At 40.9% G+C, this 21,060-nt stretch overlaps 1 long non-coding RNA gene across 1 annotated transcript; it reads right to left on the bottom strand.

Moving 5' to 3' along the window:
* Window positions 1-5,305: 5,305 nt before the first annotated feature.
* LOC118225339 lies at window positions 5,306-20,791 on the bottom strand. Its single transcript, XR_004764815.1, has 3 exons — window positions 20,730-20,791; window positions 6,930-6,989; window positions 5,306-6,793 (listed from the first exon to the last, which is right to left on the bottom strand). It is a non-coding gene; the product is annotated as an uncharacterized LOC118225339 (long non-coding RNA).
* Window positions 20,792-21,060: the final 269 nt, after the last annotated feature.

Raw genomic sequence — 21,060 nt, 5'->3', positions numbered from 1 at the left:
GGACGTTGGACGCGTGCGCAGGTGGTGCTTCGTTTAGTAGGAGTAGGTGAAACGGGACACGTGCAGGTGGTCCTTCGTTTAGTCGGAATAGACGAAATGCGAACATGTTAGGGTTAGCTAAAGTACGGCACAACATTTTTAAGCACAGCTTTATTGTCTAACGTTACTTTAGCTCACCCTAACATGTTCGCGTTTCGCCTACTTTAGCTAACGTCGTTAGCGCGTATGGATGCTATCCTGCACGCATCAGTAGGAGCTAAGGACACACAGCTACAACCACTGATACACATGTATGGACATGGAGGACAACAAATAACGTTGCAGAGGTGTGGACGTGCCATAGCTAGCTACCTATATAGTACGGAGGGCAAAACGGAGCTTTAGTATGTTGCCAGCAGTGTATGCGTGTCAGCTCGACAACACATTTCTCATAGAAAAGGTACTTTGTAGCCTTTTTTTGTTCATTACAGTGGTGGTACAAGTGACAAGCAGTAACTGCTACTGTACTGTTACCCTTTATTGATTGCCGTACAAGGCTCATGTAAAGTAGCTAGCACAATCTGACAGCACTAACCCATAAAAATGTAGCTACTGCGCATGGTACTTGCTCAAAGTACAGTATGTGAAAAACATTTGCTTATAGTCAACGTCACCAAAACTTTCTGTCACACCCTCAATAAATGGCAAAACTCCCAGTAGAACATTGAATTAAATCTTTTTACGTTATATATTTTCTGAAACGTTATCGCTTCCACTTGGCCCCAGTGAGTGAAACTACGTGATCTGAGTTTATAGTTTCTATGTACATTCCGTCAAAAGGATTCAGCCTTGTTTGCTGCCTAAACTTCACTGCACAGTCATTGCCGTTATCATGATTGTAGCATGAAGTGTCTCTTTTCAAAATCCATTTCAACCATTCACAAATGAGTTTCATGCTTGTTATAAAGGGCAGGGAAAGTCCAAGGGTAACAGATCATTATATTGTTATATATGTTCACTTATGTTTATTTTTTCATTTCTTTGTAACTTAACAAATAAAATCATATTTAAAGAGACAGGTTTCTTATTTTTAAAATAGCTATCCACACGGTTTTAGGACATTTCTCAAATCACTTATTTGTATGCTGCAGAAGCCACCTCTGTTCATCTCTTCTCCTCTGGAGGTCTCATTATTTGTTGTTGTTTTCAGACCAGTACTCCATGATGATGCTCTTTTCTTATGGTCTTGTCAGATTTACCAAGGCAAAGTGACTTCCCTGTGTGCCTCCCACACACATTGGAGGGTCATTATGAAGTTAAGTAATATGGAATCCCCCCTCATAATCTAAGATGTGACACGCCCACTGTGTTTCCTGAGTTGAGTGCACTGTTGTCAGGTCAAAACCCTAAGACACATTAACTTAACTTATTCTCCGTGAACTTAGCTTGAACACATTATTAAAATAATCCTTTGATTTATTTTTAAACAGAGCATCAACATGTTTTTGTCCTGGTCCATATTTTTGTATTTCTTTCCTATGTTTTGCTCTGGTTCAGCCTTGCAGTGCAAGAAACTTCAGAGGGGGTAAGTGTAATTTGAGCAAAGCCGTGAAGGAAAGAATGTGTTGCCTTACAACATAAGTGTTCAGCTTTGTCTTGAAAGATTAACGGACAAAGCACAGGTTTGGATGTCTTCCTACTGAATTCTCCAAAGTGAGGTTGCAGCCCCATAGTAAAGAAAACAAGTCTATACTGCTTGTAATCATTCAAAGAAGAAACCACAACAAAGTAAGCATCTAAAAAATAAATGTGCAAGAAGTAAAACAGGAATACCCCCCACCAGGAATACATTACTGTTACAGACACTAGCCAGGAAAAAAGGTTTTTCCACTGGTCAATTGTACTGTAAATATGTTTTTTTAAGGGACTTCAGTTTGTAAGAGCTTTGTAAGAGCTATATATATATATACACGCTCCTGGGCAAAAAAAATGGGCCAAGCCCAAAATGGCAAAATATTAAGCTTTTAATGGTCTTAACAACAAATCATTGGTCAGGAAATTAGCAAGAATTAAACAAATAGATAGTAGATAGAAGTAACTTAGTATGGGATAGCTTTTTCCTTTGATTTCTTTAAATGTTTAAGCCTTGTGGGTAAACTTGCAGACAGCTTTTTACAGAAAGAAGAGTCAATGTTGTTCCATTCAATGTTGATGGCTTAGTTGATGAGTAGTTTCCTGATTAGTTTGTGCTTAATGTGAGACCAAATATTTTCTATAGGGTTCAAATCTGGACCCTGACCAGGCCAAAACATGAGCCTGATGGACTTGTTCTCAAGCCACTTTTTTTTCGGTTACGCTGACCTAAAAAACGCTATTCCAAAAGCAAAATTAGACATGTTATACATCGTTAGAAAGCTTATACTCTCACCTACTGAATAAATGAATTGCCAATCAAGCCAGACTGTACTAAAAGGGCGACAACGCCGTAAACAACACGTGTGGTATTACGCACAGCTATTTTGGAAGGTACCAGGCATCACACATATGCATATATTTCACAAACTGATTGTCCAAGACAATATATGACCACTCAGTCTCAAAAGGGACATCTCTACGCGTAAAACCAACGGTAAGGTTGTATATTTATTAAATATTTAGTCACAGATATTGACTGTAGAATGAACACTAACGATATCTAACGCTGTGTTCACATCACAACATTGTAAAGTTTGCTATCATGTATCAGGCTATAACAAAACTAGTATTGGTCTTCTAATACCGAGTATTTTGTAACAAATGCAACAGTGAAGTCCCATCTCTTCACCTGCACAAAACGCACCCAAGCAAGAAAGCTAGCACCGTTCCTTTTCCTGTTAGGTAAATTGTGTGCTCGATGTCCTGGCAGGCTAGAGTTTGTGCAAACTGCACAAACAATAATTTACTATTAATTTACCATAATGATACATAGTGAAATGCAATATAAAACTACTTTAAAAAGACCAACTCACTATATCACGGCCGCTCAGACCGCTCAGACTACCACCTACTACTGCACATTGGGCTAATATTACTCGATGTTGAAAAAAAGGCGTTTTTAGGAGCTTTGCTCAAAACGGCCACAAATTCCTCTGAAAGGCTTTGTCTTTTGAATGCAGAACACGCGCCCACACCCGCCAGCATTGGGGGTAAGCTATAGGGAAATTTTTTGATAAAGAAGGAAGTAAAAAGGCTGTGAAGCTCACATGATACAGTATTTCAATATGAGTTGAACAGCAATCCAGTGGATGTTATTACAAAATAAGTTGAGTGTGTTCCTGGGCATTTTTCGGTAGTTTGACAGGTTATAATGGTGCTCACTATTAATAATAACTGCTGTGTATTCATTCTGTATATTAATTAACAAGTGTGTTGCATTATTAAAAGTGTTTCCTTAGCAGTTAGGGTGGACATATCCAGAAGCTACATTGTATGGAACAAAAAACAACAAAAAACTAACCTTTGCAGTGAGATTTCTCTTGCCTAAAGGTACTGCACACCTTATATTTTGGAATTTGTGAAACAAAGATCCCAATAATCTTTAGGATCCAACTAATTTTCTTTAATAAATTAATCTTAGTGGGAAACTCAGTTTTAAACTCAAGGTTTTCACTCAAGTCTTCTGTATTCCATGTTTTTGGAATTTACCAGATAATACTGTGCACCAGCACCTGTAATTATATTGTTCTGTCATTACTTAATGAAAGGTTCCAAAAAGAACCAGTCAAAAACATGGTACACTTCATGGCTGTAATTGTGGGTTATCGTCCAGTGATTCTACACTGATTCCCTTTAAACCTGAAGATCTGTGTTTAGTAGACAACACTTTCTTCATCTGGGCTAAATCTAATGTAACAAGAAGACATTCTCACAGTAACAGCTCATTTGTCTAACAATGTATTTACCTCACACAGTGTTTATCTGGACTGCAGAAATCTCTTATTTTCCTGGTCCGTGGGAAAGACCATGCACAATACTACTGGACTTCAAGGGAAAATGGCTTGCATTTATTTACAATCCTTTTAGAGTAGTTCACACAAATGTACCTTTGTATTTTGGAAACTACGAAATGTGGAATTTCTGAATTGTTGTAATTGTTTTGTTCTCAGCGGACATATGCGTGGGATGTGCTGCTCTGTTCTCTCAGAGAAAAAGACAACTTGTCTTGCAAGGTCTCTGGAATTACTGTGGAACAGAAAGTTACAAAATAACCTGAGCTGAATATTGATTTTGTGGAGGCAGAGGCTCACATGCTGACAAAGCAAAGTCTGGCTGTGGCTCACCAGTGTCTGAGGTGCTGTGTTGGATGGCTGGTCTCCTAGCTCAGCCACCCATCTGTAGAAAGAACATGTAATGGGGAGGATAGCTGCTTCCTGGCTTTAAGATGGCCTTTCCCTTGACTCAAGGTTGCTGTCTAAACAACACTTCTTTTTTATTTCTATTTACTCAGGTGGCACACATATTTTTGTTCAGTTCCACTGCTTCTTTAACAAAAGACATTTGAGAAAACATAACTGTAACTATAAAATGCCCTTTGTTTCCATATAGCCATAGCATGTTCTTTTTATTTCTTTCAGGCACTGGTTTTCAAACTATTTTGTGCTTTGGAGCAACTCACAATGTTAGGTGGAAGGTTGGTGCTATGGATAGTGAATATGTGTGTAGGGAGTCTTTGACTGGAAGATTATCCCTACATGTTAGGTTCCTGCACAGTTATCCTTGCAAGTGTCACATTACTAGGCAGCAGGAGACAATGTTTAAATTTGTTTTCTTTTCCCTCCATATACTGTAAGTACATTCACTGTAAAAAATAAAAAGTTGGAACAACTCAAAATTTTAAGGCAACAAACTTCAGCAAAATTAGGCAATTAAAGATAAACTTTTAAATTGCAGGAACTTTGTAACAACTTTGAATTCTTACTTCTGTTTACTCAACTCCAAGTTGCAGGAACTTATAATTTCACATTGCAACGACTTTGAATCCTTACTTCTGTTAACTCAACTCCAAGTTGCAGTAATTTATAATTTCACATTGTAACAACTTTAAATTCTCATCTGTCTACTTTAATCCAAGGTAGAGTAATTTAAATCTGTACATAGTACCCACTTAATTTCAGTTGAGTTGAATTAGTGGAACAAGTTAGAGTAATTTAAAATTGCACACTGCAACAGTTAAGGTAACACATTTATCAATTAGGAACAATAACTTCCCATCAAATGTATAAATAATTACAGATGCAACGTCTACATTCAAAACTTGGTTTTAATGTATCAAAACACATCACTTTCTTTGCAACAAGGCCAAGTAAATGTGGGTGCGTTTGTAAATACGCTCTGAGCACCCTGGGTGCTCTCTGATCGTTCGGAAATTCAGAGCGCTCAGACCGTCCCCGTTCTAAAATGAAGTGCTCTGAAATCAGAACAGATTTTCAGAGTGAATTTACGAACGCACCCAGAAACAGAGAGGAGAGGAGAGAGGGAAGAGGCGACCAGAAATTACACCAAAACGTGGTTGAGAACTCTCAGCATTGTTTTTCCCTGTTCATTTGGTTGAGGCACTGTGAGAAAAATTTAAGGCGCTGAATACCGTTTTGATGAATGTTGCAAGCTACATGACAAGTTTACACCAACAGAAGCCTTTACTGTCATTGTATAGAATACCATTGAGATCAGGTTCAAGTTACATTTCTAGGCAGCCAATATGTGCTGAAGCAAGCATAATTATGGTAGAAGACGAGACAAACATACAAAACTAGATACAAAAAGAACATAAAAAGGGTGACTTGCACTAGTGCAATGTCCATAGCAGGTCCCCCAAAGTGCTAGTATAATATACAGTACCTCCTCATCACCATAATCACTTCCGCCACCATCATAAGCATCAACTGCAGCATATTGACAGAATATCATGACTACATCCTCCCTAGTATTTTTCTGATAAAATGATGGCATTACCATCATTACAATGTCAACAGATTGACGTGCACAAGAACTAAATTAAAACACCCAAAACTGCTTGTCAATAAAATATACATTGTCTTGCATTGTTGTAGTTTCAGGACAGTAATAACCATAGACCAATGATTTCAACATTATAACAGTGTTGAGTATTTTTGTCTTTTTCAAGTGGTGAACTACATTTAAGGTAGGATCCCCCACATATTAAAGTAGGATGTCTGCAGGCATTAGCAAGTTAAATTTAAGGCTTTTTAGACATTTTAAATGATTCTTAGAATAACATTTAAGACAGTTTGCCACACAAGTAAGCACAGGAAAGTTGTACTCTCAGCTACTTGACATTTTTACAATGATCTAAAACGACAACATTGACATTTGTCCAAATGTTTATTTTGGTCCAAGAAAAGGACACATTGCGGGCTTTTACCATTTAAATACAAACGCATTGTAACCACAGATAAATACACCATGATATATTCAACTGTCATGATGTATTAGACAATTTTATGAACAAAAATAAATTTAAGACAATTTAAGACTTTTTAAAGGCTTGCAATCACCCTTAAAGACATGTCACGTTCATTTTTACATGTTACTTAATTTTCAGAAATGCTTTCCATGTTAGCTATTTAATAAGGTTAGAAGAGCTCAATAGAGTCTTATTATGTACTATACAGTTCCAAATCACACTGCCAAAATTCACAGGCCTCCCGTGCATTGTTCTACTTGGAATACAGTCACTCTTGTCTCTTCCTTGAGTGGGGAAGGCTGGACCTCGGGTTCTTCACTGGGGCAACAGTCATAAGGCCATGTGTGGGAGCTGAAAGGATATGAAATTGGACCAATTAAGAAAAATACATTGAGTAACACATGCAGCAGGCTAAAATCATAATTGTGTTTTGACAATGACAAACAGTCAATGAGCAAAGAGCTGTTTCTATATTATCCATAACTACCTTTATTCTGATCTTGTGCTCTAGTTTCCATTTGAGCTGTTGCACCAAATGTAGAGAACTCTGCAAAAGAAAATCAATTTAAGTCAGTATTTGGTGAAAATACAGAGAAATACTCTTGATAATATTGGGATGGCAGGTATGCCATCCCGCCAAGTTACGCCTTGGTGGGGGCATGCCCCATACCTATACAGCACCGAGAGTTTGGCACTTTTCAGGGTTCTCCACAGAAATAACCACAACAGCCACAGACACGCAGCCCTTAAAAGCATTAAATTCTGTACATTCTGACCCCATTTCAACAGACAGAATTCATAAACAACTTCACATGTCCACACAAAAAAGCCCCAAACTAAGGGGATTTTGCATTTTCTCCTTCTTCTTCTCTTTCTTCTTCTTCTTCTTCTTCTTCTTCTTCTCATTCTTATTTTTCCTGCCGCCTATCCCACTAACAACATGTCTCCCCATTGGACATTTTACCAACACCAGCCAAATCTTCACCTACACGACCCAATCAAAAACTCGCATACACACGCAAAATACCCATACCATTTTACTCTGAAACATTTCCAGTATAAACACCTAGTCTGCCTGTGGCCTAGTGGGCAAGGTTACAGTCTTGGGAACATGGGGTCATAGGTTCAAGCCCAGCTAGGAACACATTTCTTTAACCTGCTTTTACCCTCACTAATAATTGTCTACTACTTCTCAATTATTGCTTTTGCACCATATCTACCCGCCGTTCACCGAACGTATACACTGCATTATGACGTACCATCTGCACGTTCAGTTATTACAATATTGCAAAGCCATATGGATTCAACGGGAGCTCTTCTGTGCTTACTGGCCTGTGTTCTTCTTTAAAACCACGGACAGGTTTGCTTATGATGTTTCACGCATTGCATAGCTATGTCATGGTGCTGCACTAACAAAATCACAGACTGGTAAACCTCCGGTTGAAGGATTGAATCCCGCCTCGCCCTCAGGCAGATCATTTCCTCCTTTACACTAACGTTTTCTTACGCTTATATTTGCCTTACCAAAACTCACTCACAGCCACCCATATGCATTTCATGACGGCAAATGTATTCCTTTTATTACACCAGTTCACCACTGTGCCATTTCTACTAACTATATTTCTTCACTTGGCTACCGTACAAAACCTTCTTATCAGCAAACGCCACGTTTCTACATTCATGTTACCTCGCCCTGTTCTCTATTTAGCCACATACAAACAATTACTACATATGTACGTTCTGCAACTCCCCATTAAAACATTACATTTAAAATCATGACTCACTCATAATTATAACTACTACTACTGAACATGAGAAAAGCACATCAGCGCAATAGATTTCACACGTTACTTAACCCTCCACTTTAACAACTAATGCTTTATACCGACTGTTATATATACCGTTCGATAAGGAAACTAAGCTTGCTCATGGTCACTTCATTTACTTCGCACTATAGTCTGTGATCATGTCAACCTTCACCTACATGCCCATTCTGATAAAAACATATTGTTTCAACTACGCAATTTCATCATTTCTTCTAATTTCTCTCACACTGTTGTTATTTCTCATATTCAAAGCCTGCTGAGACATATGCGTCTGCTCCTATTCTCCACTATCAAGTTTTCCGGTTCTAGCTTAGCAAAACAGCGAAGAGGATTCCTACCTGCAGATAAGCCTATCAAAATGCCTTATAAACCTTACAAACACTAAAAGTGCATCTCCACGAAATAACAGACAATGGAGCAGGACAGAAGGGTACATAAGTTGCGACCTAGGGAGCTCTAATTCTACGGGCTTGCTGATTCTTTTTTCAATCAAGTCTCGTTGGATGGCCATCAAATCCTGGCCATATTTCACCTGCGTTTCTGATGCGTTTACACTTACGCCACTGCACGCTTTGTCACAGCCACTGTTTTACATATATAGCAAACCAAAACTGCTAAACGGTACACGCTCATCAGACTGTACAAATTCACAGAAGGATAGCCATAATCCACAACTGTTTCTTACAGGGTCACTTCGCATTTCTCACTCTCATAATAAAATTCTTTGCAAAAAGACATGATATCTCATAAAAAACACGTTTTCAACATACAAAAATGCCAAGTTACTCACACATACAAGACATACACCATCTATAACTCATTCATTCAGACTACCAAAATCCAGGCCTGCCATTAAAGTATTGATATCAAAATGACGCCAAGTTACGGTACTACAAACAATATAGGCTATCTTGCCTCACCAAAATTAAATAAGATGTATTCCAAAGCAATGCTACCCAATATTTCCTCAATTCTTTCAAGTCACTTGGTTGAGATTGATTATACAATGCACTGGCGCGAAGCCAAAGGCAATTTTTTTTTTTTTTTTTTTTTTTTTTTCAAGGCCACGATTACACCAGGTATAGAGTAAGACTGCTAGAGGATTTGGGGGGAAAAGTTGAGTTTTTCTATTTCTAATGGAAATAATGTTTAGCTAAATGCTTTCAAAAGAAGCGCCAACAATGCTAGCTTGAAAAGGCTTGCTAGCTCCAGTTCGTCAAACACCAAAAACCAAATGAACACCACACAACTATTTTATATCATATTTATGATACATATTTTCACCAGCATGTTGATATCTCATTAGGACGTGGACAAGGTGAATTACGGCTTTCAAAAGAGCGCCACATACGTTAGCTTTCAAAAGAGGCACCGGCAACAATGCTAGCTAAAAGGACATGAATAAAGGTGCTTTACGGACCGCTGTTTATACATGTTGAATTAGCTCAATTGTTAGCTAACTAAACAGGCCATCGCCGAGATCAGCTAGGCAATGTTAGCTGGTCTTACATTACACTTGCACTGGGATATTAGCGTTAAATACTCAAACTAGCAAATATGTTATCTAACAGAACACTAACTCAAATTAGTCCCAGAACGGACGCCAGGTCTGAACATCACCATTTCACCGGCTAACTTAAAGCATTAGCAACACATTCAGCTAGAACTGCAAACATGCATGCTGAAAGTAGACTCCAACATTACATTGCAAATACTACTAACTGAAAAGGTCTGCAATACATTCAGTTAAAAATATAAAGGCATAGTGAAACACTTACCTGCTCTTGAACACAGTCAAACCCAGATTTTCCCATGGAGAATTTGAAACCACAGGACCATTTTTTTCCCCGAACTTTATTTAACAATCAAACAAGCATGTACATGTTACGTCAGACATAAACAAGTACACAGTTCAGTACAAGAGAGCAGATAATAAAAATTAAGATTAAAAAAAAGAATAAATAAAAAATTATTAGTATATATATATTAAAAAAGGGGACGAAAACAAAATAAATCGATGCAATGAGAGACATAAATGTTCTAAATAAGTTGAAAATTTAATAATTATAATATAAATACAAAACTAAAAGACAAACTTAAATTAAACCACAGGACCTTCTTCCAAGAGGACGTTACCTCTTACATCACAGCAATATGCGCATGTGATTGGATATAAGGTTGTTAAAAGTGCCATGAAATTGAGTTTGAATATTAGCTTTTGTAATTAGTTAGCGTTCAAATATATTCGAATATCATTTGCCTATAATTAACAAAAATAAGCTGCTTATATTCGGGCGCAATATGCACGTGACGCTCCCTCTAAACTGGCCTGCGGGTTAGCCTATTTTCCACAAGCTGGCAGTAGAATAGAGGATATCGGTGAACTTTCATACTAGGTTACTACCATAGGGGGCCTCGTTTATAAAACGTATTTTAGATCAACTGTGTGGCGCGTATGTAGAAAATGACGTCAGAGTAGTGATTTATAAAATTTCAACATGACTCGATTTGACCGAGGAAACGGATGTGATTCTACGTCAGGACTTCACTTGACGTATGCACGCAAGTTAATTTTATAAATGAGCCTCCTGCAGTTTCTATAGCCTAATGTGAAAATGAATGTGCAAATAAAGCACTTTCTCATGGATGTAATTTGCCACAACTCAGCATTTATTAATCACAATAATAGGGCTGTTTTTTTCTTAACACAAAAACTATTCAAACGGCTAATACCTGTAGCCTAAAACAACATAAATTACATACTCGGTTTAGTTTGTTTAACTTCTTTCATCATCCAATTTTATCAAAATCTTCAGAACAGAAAAAAAACAGCCTGCCATTGGAACATTATTTAACCTAAATTGTTAGCTGACCAGTAACGTTAGCACAGGAAATGAACTTTGCGTGCATGAACATGATTCGCCGCATGCAATTAAAGCCTGTATATTTATGTTAATTACAAAATGCGGAATTTGAATGATAAAATTGGGGTTTGAACTTAAAAAAAAAAGAAAAGATTTTCGAATAGTTTTCGAACTTATTTTTTGACAGCCCTAACTGGATATAACGTCTGTAATGTTACATGCATTCATTCTGTTTAAGTGTTTCTAGCACCTTCTATAGGCCATTAAGTGAATGTCACTTATTCCTGTTATTTCAGATGTTTGCATTCTCATTGGTTGTTAGTCACATTGATTGCTAGTCACATGATAAGAGCAGCCATTTTCCCATTTTCCCTGTAAAACAAGCTAGAGAACAGCATGATTCAAGACCTCCTTTAATCTTGTTCCATCTGCCTGTGTGATCCTTGGAGAAGCTTTGTTTGTGAGTAGATTAATTCATCTATGTTTTTAGGAATTATTTATGCTCATACTTCATTGTATTTCATAATATTTGTTTACATTATTTTACTTTTGTATTGTTTGCAGTTTCACACTACAACAACTTGACCACATGAAAGTGCTGTATCTTCATTAAACGGACGTACAAGTGCACGTTGATAACTCACTTTATGCTCCTTCATCATTGAAGCTACCTAGGGCTACTTTAGTCAAGTCAGTTAAGAGTGTTTAGCTATCTGGTGATGTGTGCCTCGCTACGCGCTCAAGTTCCAGAATAGTGAAAAAACAGCATCACAGCGGGTTCTACACAGAAGATACCCTCGTGAACAAGACAAGTACTCTTCATTAGCCGTTTCAGTTGTTCCAGCCTGTTCTCTCATAAGCTACAAGATGGACGCTACTCCACTCACAGAAGAACAGCAGACAGCTCCTCCAGCAGATGAGATGTTTGTTACCAGGTCGGTGGTTAGCATCTCCAGTTCAAGCACAAACAAGTCTTCTGCTAGCTTAGCCGCAGCTAAAGCACGGGCTAAAGTGTTAGCTGCACGTGCCCGCACAGCCTTCGTTCAGAAAGAAAACTAATTATCATTAGAAAAAGCTTGGATGGACGCCGCTCTTGCGACGCTAAAGCTAGACCAAGAGATTGCAGCAGCAGTGGCAGAGGCTGACGCTCTCTAGTGTACAGCAGCAGAATTGGAGAGAGGCTCCAGAGCCTTCAACATCGCAGCTCTTCCACCCCAATCTCCACAAGAAAGAACCAGCGAGTACATTGAATGTCATTCTAAAGCAGCCCCTGAGCCTACACTCATTGACTCAGCACATTGTCAGCCTCAGCAATGCAATCCTGCTGCCTCCAACAGTGCCGCTTCAGACCTCTCCAATGGTGGCCTCAACAGGACTAGGCCATATATCTCAACCAGCCAGCTAGTGAAGCCACATCCTGATGCTAACTCTCACAGCTCCAACCTCATGAGGTCACGTCAGCCACCCCACTCCACTCTCCACGAACAAGCTCCTCATACTCTCTCTGCCGACCAAACAGGGTTCGGTGACATTGCTAGATTCCTCGCTCGACGTGAACTGCTGAGCTCCAGTCTCACCAAATTCGACGATCAACCTGAAGGCTACTGGGCATGGAAGTCAAGCTTCCTAAACTCCCTTAAAGGATTAGGACTTACCTGCAGTGAAGAGCTTGATCTGCTAACTAAGTGGTTAGGCCCGCAGTCTTCAGCACACGTCAAGAGGATTCGAGCCGTCCATGTCAACGACCCAGCTCTAGGCCTGAGAATGGCATGGTCTTATCTTCAGGAGTGTTATGGGTCAGCAGAGATGATCGAGAAGGCTCTCTTAGACAGACTGGAGAAGTTTCCGAGGATCAACAATAAAGATCCTCAGAAGCTCAGAAAGCTTGGTGACCTGCTAGAGGAGCTAGTATTAGCGCGTCATGAAGGCAACCTACCTGGGCTGACTTACCTAGACACCGCTAGAGGCCTGAACCCCATAGTAGAGAAGTTGCCATTCGGCCTCCAAGAAAAATGGATCTCTCAAGGGAGTAATTACAAGCTACACTACAAGGTGCATTTTCCACCATTCGCTTACTTTTCCGACTTCGTCTGCAGAGAGGTCTACATCCGCAACGACCCAAGTTTCTTTCTGTCTTCTTCAACTGCTACAACAATGAAGCCAGACAATGCAGTGAAGAAGATGAGAAGCTCTGGAAACTTCATGTCCTCACACAAGACAGAGGTCTTCTCTACATCTGACTCTGACACTACAGAGACTCCCAGTGCTAGGCCGGATGTCAGTAGCCAATGTCCTATCCACAAAAAGCCTCACCCTCTTAAATGCTGTAGAGGCTTCAGAACTAAAACCATAGAAGAACGCAAGGCGTTTCTCAAAGAAGCTGGCATATGTTTTAGATGTTGTTCTTCAAGTAAACATCTCGCCAAAGATTGTAAAATCGCAGTTCATTGTAAAGAGTGCAACAGTGACAGACACATAGCAGCTATTCACCCCGGACCAGCTCCATGGAATAGTTGGACCCCTGAGTCAGAGAATGGTGGGGAGAAGGGTGAGCCATCTCCTACTGTGTACTCCAAGTGTACGGAGGTCTGTGGAGAAAACAACAGCCCACGCTCCTGCTCCAAAATCTGCCTCATCACAGTGCATCTTAATGGACAACCGGACAGGTCAGTGAGACTCTACGCTATTCTCGATGACCAGAGCAACCGGTCACTTGCCAGATCAGAGTTCTTTGACATCTTTGGTCTTAAAGGCACAGATGCTCTTTACACACTCTGGACGTGTGCTGGTCTCACTGAGATGTCTGGAAGGAGAGCCACAGGCTTCATCGCGCAACCTTTGGATGGAAGCCTCAGCATAAATCTCCCAACTCTCATAGAGTGCAACTACATCCCTGAAGACAGGTCAGAGATACCTACTCCAGAAGTGGCAAAGCATCACACTCACCTCAACTCCATCGCTAAGCACATTCCTCCACTAGACCCAGAGGCCCAGATCCTACTTCTCCTTGGGCGTGACGTCCTACAGGTCCACAAGGTTAGAGACCAGTGCAACGGACCTAATAACACGCCATATGCCCAACGCTTGGATCTCGGCTGGATCATCATCGGTGAAGCCTGTCTAGGCGCAGCTCACAAAACCAAAGACGCAAGTGTGTTCCGTACTCATATTCTCGAGAACGGGCGCCACTCTCACTTCACGCCCTGCCTGAACCATCTTACCCTGAAAGAGAAGCTCACTATGAACAATCAAAGGTCTCGCAGTCCCCACAACCTGCAAAGCTCACAGCTAGCTTGTGTTCCAGCTCCATGCTTTGACGATGACTCCTTGGGAAGCAAGATCTTCCAACGCACAGAGGATGACAACAGGGTTGCCCCCTCTATCGAGGACAAGCAGTTCGTCAAGCTAATGGACAAGGAGATGTTCATCGATGAAGGAAATAGTTGGGTAGTCCCACTCCCCTTCCGCACGTCAAGATTACATCAGCCTAACAACAGAGAGCAAGCTCTGAGTCGCTTTAACTTTCTTTGTTGTACTCTGGAAAGAAAGGCTGAGACGAAGCAACACTTCTTCACCTTTATGCAACGGATCTTCGACCAAGATCATGCAGAACTGGCTCCACCATTGGCAGAGGGAGAAGAGTGCTGGTACCTCCCTCCATTCGGAGTGTATCACCCCCACAAGCCAGGTCAAATCCGAGTCGTGTTTGACTCCAGTGCCAAACATCTTGGAGTATCTCTCAACGATGTGTTGCTGACCAGACCAGACCTGAACAACGGTTTGCTGGGAGTTCTGATGCGTTTCCGACGTGAACAGATTGCGGTCACTGCAGACATTGAACAGATGTTCCATAGCTTTATCGTGAGGGAAGATCATAGGAATTTCCTCCGATTCTTATGGTTCAAGAACAACGACCCTATGGATGAGGTTGTGGAATACCGGATGCGGGTCCATGTATTTGGCAACAGCCCCTCTCCAGCGGTAGCAATCTACGGCCTCAGACGAGCTGCTCTACACGGAGAAGATGAGTTTGGCCATGCAGCAAAGGAGTTCATACATAGAGAGTTCTATGTGGACGATGGCCTCAAATCTCTGCCCTTCGTAACTGAAGCCGTCGGTCTACTCAAAGCAGCACGAAGTATGCTGGCTATGTCCAACTTACACCTCCACAAGATTGCATCCAACTGTCCAGCAGTCATGCAAGCATTTCCATCTTCTGAGTATGCCAACGACTTGAAGGATCTCGACCTAGACATTGATTCTCTTCCAGTGCAGCGCAGTCTAGGATTGAACTGGGACTTGAGCAATGATACGTTCACCTTCCGGGTCGCCAGCACCAAAAAGCCCTTTACACGCAGAGGTGTGCTTGCTACTGTGAACAGTTTGTTCGATCCAGTTGGTCTAGTGGCACTACAGCCCGACCGATATATCGGTTTAGCCGATATATCGGCCATTATTTGACTTTTTTGACAACATCGGGATCGGCAGTTATGCAGCCGATGTGTCCCGATTTTTAAATAAGTATAATAAACAAAAAGAAACATTGATTATTTATTTGTACTTGTCTGTTCGAACGTTGTAATTGCTATTTACTAGAATTATCCAGTAGAGGGAGCTCTAATACAAGTGTGAACTGCAGCAGCTGACGTGTAATAAGACGTTTGTCACTTGTGCCTCATCCAATATTCTCCACTGCAAGACTTGTCTGCACAGATTCAATTGCCGCAATAAAGGTATGTATATTTAGTGAAAGTTTTTAATTAAATGCGTTTATACGACCACTATGTTTATCAATCCTCATTATCAAGCGAGCGAGCTAGCTAACATATTTGGTTCACTTTAGCAAGCTAGCTGGCTAGCAAGCCTTTATGAAGTGGCAGTGAGCACATAAGCAGTGTAGGATCTACATTTCCAGAGGACATTGCTGTATTCTCAAATAAATAACCAGCCAAAATAAAATGGTGATTGAATACATCACACATTTGTTTTTTATCTGAGATAATGATATGAGCTACTATATGATGCTGTGTCAATAGCCAACGCGTTATTGCAAGCGAGTGTGTCATCTAGTCACGCGTCATCGTAGCAAGCTAACCAGACAGTAAAAACGCCGATAAAACACTTCTAACGTGGATCATTTTAAGCCATGTTATCTAGCTTTGTCGTGATAACATGAGAGAAGGATTGCTGTTGGAGAAGTGAATCAACCAACAGTTAGCGAGGGTAGCCTGCACGAAAGCACATTGTTTTTTTCACGTATTTCATCCAGTCAATTTAATTTCATCTAACGTTACACTTGATTCACTCATTAGCTTACTCTTTGAGATCATGTGGTAGAAATAAAATAAGAAAATATAATTCATTTATTTTACTGAGAATATATAATAAGAAATAATGAGGCTGTGTCCATAGCTAATGCGTTATTGTGAGCGAGTGTGTCATCTAGGCACGCGTCAGAGCGCATTGTAGTTATTTCCACCACCAAATTCTTATGGACAGGGAAGCTCGCTAGATAAAGTCTTACTCTTTGAGATCATATAGTAGGAATAAAATAAGAAAATATAATTAATTTACTGAGAATAGATACTAAGAAATAATAATAACAAATTAATAACAGCAACAACAATAATAATAATATTCATAAAAATACATGTTTGAAACTGGAAAAGTGATTTTTTTAAATTAATTTTTTATAGATGGCTGGAAAAGAAAGGAGTAACAGCAAGGTGTGGAGTTACTTTGATTTCACACACTTAAAGATGGTGTTAATATATATATTTAATTTAATATCATCTTTTACATTTTTTTATCTGAAAAGTTCTTTGTGTGTTTATTTTTATTTGTTTGCTTATAAGTTAAATGTTCTTAAATATAGAAACTTTAATAAAATACAAGTTTTTCAGATTGATTTGAAAATGTTGCACTTTTTGACAAAATATCGGTCAAAACATCGGTAATCGGTGGGCTAGGACTCGGGATCAGCATCGGACCCAAAAATCTGGCATCAGTCGGGCTCTAAGTGGCACCGATCTCCATACAAGGAAAGTTCCTGCTGAGAGAGCTCACCCACGATACCGTTGACTGGGACGAGCCCCTTCCAGCTGAAAAGGAAGCAGAGTGGATCGCTTGGAGAGATTCACTACAAGCCCTTGAACACTTTGAGACTCCTCGTTGCTACACGAGCACATCTGTCTCTCACGGCCAGCGCATGGAGCTGCACATATTTTCAGATGCTTCTGTGAAAGCCGCCGCTGCAGTGGCCTACCTGAAGGTGTTAGATGACAACGGTGTGGACCACGTAGGATTCATCATGGGGAAGGCCAAGTTGGCTCCTATGTCAGTCCATACAGTCCCACGGCTTGAGCTAGGAGCTGCAGTCCTAGCAGTCGAGATCGCGGGAACTGGTGTCCAGAGAATTGGATGTCAAACTTGACGTCACAAGGTTTTACACCGACAGCAAGGTCGTGCTGGGTTACATTCGCAATGTTACCCGCAGGTTCTATGTGTATGTCAGTAACAGAGTAGAACGCATCAGGAAGTTCTCGAGCCCTGAACAGTGGCACTACGTACCCACCAGCCAGAATCCAGCAGATGTAGCAACCAGGTCAGTTCCTGCAGTGCTGCTCTTGAACACCAGCTGGCTCACCCGGCCCAAGTTCCTGCTGCTACCCATGAAAGAAGATGCTCCTGTGGATACATCTTACAACCTCGTAGACCCAGAGTCTGATGTAGAAGTTCGATCTCACCTCACGGCATGTACCGACATAAACCTGGGCTCTCAGCGATTTGAAAGGTTCTCAACATGGCAGTCTCTCATCACAGCCACAGCCACTCTGATCCACATCGCCGAGACCATCAGAGCCAAGACTTCAAAGCAGAACACAGAATGTAAAGGCTGGCATCAATGTTTGAAAGCCCACATGCCTGACAATCTGTCAAAAGCGAAGCAAGTCATCATTGGATGTGCCCAAAACAAAGCGTATCAGACTGAGATGTCTTGTCTGAAGCAAGGGATGGACATCCCGAATAACATTGAGGAAGTTGGATCCTGTCCTCGATGATGGTGGACTCCTGAGAATCGGGGGCTGGCTTCGTCACTCAACTCTCATAACAGAGGAGAAACACCCTCTCGTTGTCTGTGGTCGCAGCCACATCGGCGCTCTACTTATCAACTACTACCACGAGAGCACCAAGGCCGGGTCTTCACAGAAGGAGCTATACGCTCAGATGGCATCTGGATTGTTGGAGCCAAGAGATGCATCGCGAGACATCTGCACAGGTGTGTCATATGTAACAAGCTCCAAGGCAAGACAGCCGAGCAAAAGATGGCTGACCTCCCTTCAGATCGGCTAAGCACAGAGCCGCCCTTCACCAACGTAGGCATTGATGTATTTAGCCCTTGGAGTATCTACTTGACGCACCCGTGGAGGTGCTGCCAACAGCAAGAGGTGGGGAGTGATCTTCACCTGCCTCAGCGTGTGTGCTGTTCACATAGAGCTCATCGACCCATGGACACATCGAGCTTCATAAACGCTCTTCGTCGTTTCTTTGCCACCAGGGGTCCCGTGAAGCTGATCCGCTCTGACTGTGGCACAAATTTCAAGGGAGCCTGCACAGAGCTGAAAGTACTCCTACAAGATGACAAGGAGCCCATCGTCTCCAGGTTCCTCAGCGAAAAAGGCTGTATATGGATCTTCAATCTGCCCCATTCCTCTCACATGGGTGACGTGTGGGAGAGGATGATTGGGGTCTCCAGGAGGATTCTGGATTCCATGCTGTCCCAGATCCAACCTTCTCATCTTACCCACAAGGTTCTGTCATGGCAGAGGTGTCAGCCATAATCAATGCCAGACCTCTGACAACCATCTCAACAGATGCGAATGCTCCATCCCTTCTTACTCCAACCATGATCCTTACTCAGAAAGTCTGCAGTCCTCATCCTCCTCCAGGGTGCTCTGTTGATGCAGATCTACACCGCCAGCAATGGAGAAGAGCTTTTGGGAGAGGTGGAGGCGCGAGTATCTCTCTACACTCCAGAATCGTTCCAAGAGGCAGAAGAGCCATCCCAACACCAAGGAAGAAGACCTAGTGCTTCTTCCTGATACCCAGGTTAAGAGAAACCAGTGGTCCATGGCTTTGGTCACGAAAGCCTTCCCTGCAAGCGACGGTAAGGTCAGGAAGTTGGAGCTCAAGGTCGCCAGAGGAGGGACCTCCAGGACCTTCCTCCGCCCCATCACTGAGGTGGTGGTGTTCATGTCCCCCTAGGGTTACATAGACTCTTTCTTAATCTACAGCTGTTCAGTCTTTAATAGTGGTATTGTGTTCAATACCAGGCGGGGAGTGTAATGTTACATGCATTCATTCTGTTTAAGTGTTTCTAGCACCTTCTATAGGCCATTAAGTGAATGTCACTTATTCCTGTTATTTCAGATGTTTGCATTCTATTTGGTTGTTTAAAGTCACATTGATTGCTAGTCACATGATCATTTTCCCATTTTCCCTGTAAAACAAGCTAGAGAACAGCATGATTCAAGACCTCCTTTAATCTTGTTCCATCTGCCTGTGTGATCCTTGGAGAAGCTTTGTTTGTGAGTAGATTTATTCATCTATGTTTGTAGGAATTATTTCTGTTCATACTTCATTGTATTTCATAATATTTGTTTACATTATTTCATAGTCACTTTTGTATTGTTTGCAGTTTCACACTACAACAACTTGACCATATGAAAGTGCTGTATCTTCATTAAACGGACGTACAAGTGCACGTTGATAACTCACTTTATGCTCCTTCATCATTGAAGCTACCTAGGGCCACTTCAGTCAAGTCAGTTAAGAGTGTTTAGCTATCTGGTGATGTGTGCCTCGCTACGCGCTCAGGTTCCAGAATAACGTCTTCTTGTTTTACAGCGGTTTGTATACAGCTTATTGGTGAATTAGCCTACCACCACCTTCTGCTCCTGAGTGTGGACCAGACAATAGATTTACACTCTAAATCCCTTAACCCTAAGCTATATTTTATCCTCCATGCTTTATACCTAGTCCTACTATAAAATCCATGTCAGCTACCCTAGAACCCTATACCTGCTTATCCATCATATCCTATAAAAATTTTTAAAAAACTCTTTATTGGATATAACGCGTTAACGGTCCACTTGTAAATGCGCAGACAGACAGAAGCCAATACGTCATTTACAAACGTTCTGACAACCTACTAGTAATGTTTCAAATGAAGTAAGGATGAGGACTGTGATATAACGTAATCGTTACGTTATTAAATTACATTGTATTTAGGTTACGTAATTCTATAACGTTACTGCAACGTTGCAGAACAGTCTCCATGAGGACTGGTTATTTTACGACCATAGAGCAATGTTGTCACAACGTCACCTGTTGGTAATGTTGCGACTTACCAAATTACGACCAAAGTGCAATGTTGTCATTACGTAGTGTGTTTGAGGGTAGTCGCTAATTTGTGTTTAACTGTTGATGTTAATCAACAGTTATTTTATGCATTATTTTATCACACCATATAACTGAATAAAAATTCTGACACCATTTTAACTTAATTAAACGAAAAAAAAGTAGGTTAAAACTTACCTGTGTGGACTCCAGCTCCGACTCGAGACAGCCAGACTGAGACTGGGGGTGGGGGTGGAGGACTTAATTGACAAACGTCAACTCGGAAAGTTAGCTTTCCCGCATTTCACAACACGAACGCAAGAGTTATCAGAACTTTCGCCCCTTGTATTGAATCACAACTGAAAGATATAAGTATTAATAACTCACTCAATGGTTTTGAAACAAACAACTAGCTTGGTTTGCTGGACTGACTTAAGTTATTGCCTCAATGTTAACAATTTATAACAACTTAAAACACTTTTTTATGTTAGAAAAATAAAAGTAGGCGTTTTTACACTGTAGTTTTAAA

Source organism: Anguilla anguilla, chromosome 4, assembly GCF_013347855.1.
Source record: "Anguilla anguilla isolate fAngAng1 chromosome 4, fAngAng1.pri, whole genome shotgun sequence".
In the NCBI taxonomy this organism is placed as follows: Eukaryota; Metazoa; Chordata; class Actinopteri; order Anguilliformes; family Anguillidae; genus Anguilla; species Anguilla anguilla.
The sequence above is the reverse complement of the archived record's forward strand: the minus strand, read 5'-3'. Positions and strand labels throughout refer to the sequence as shown.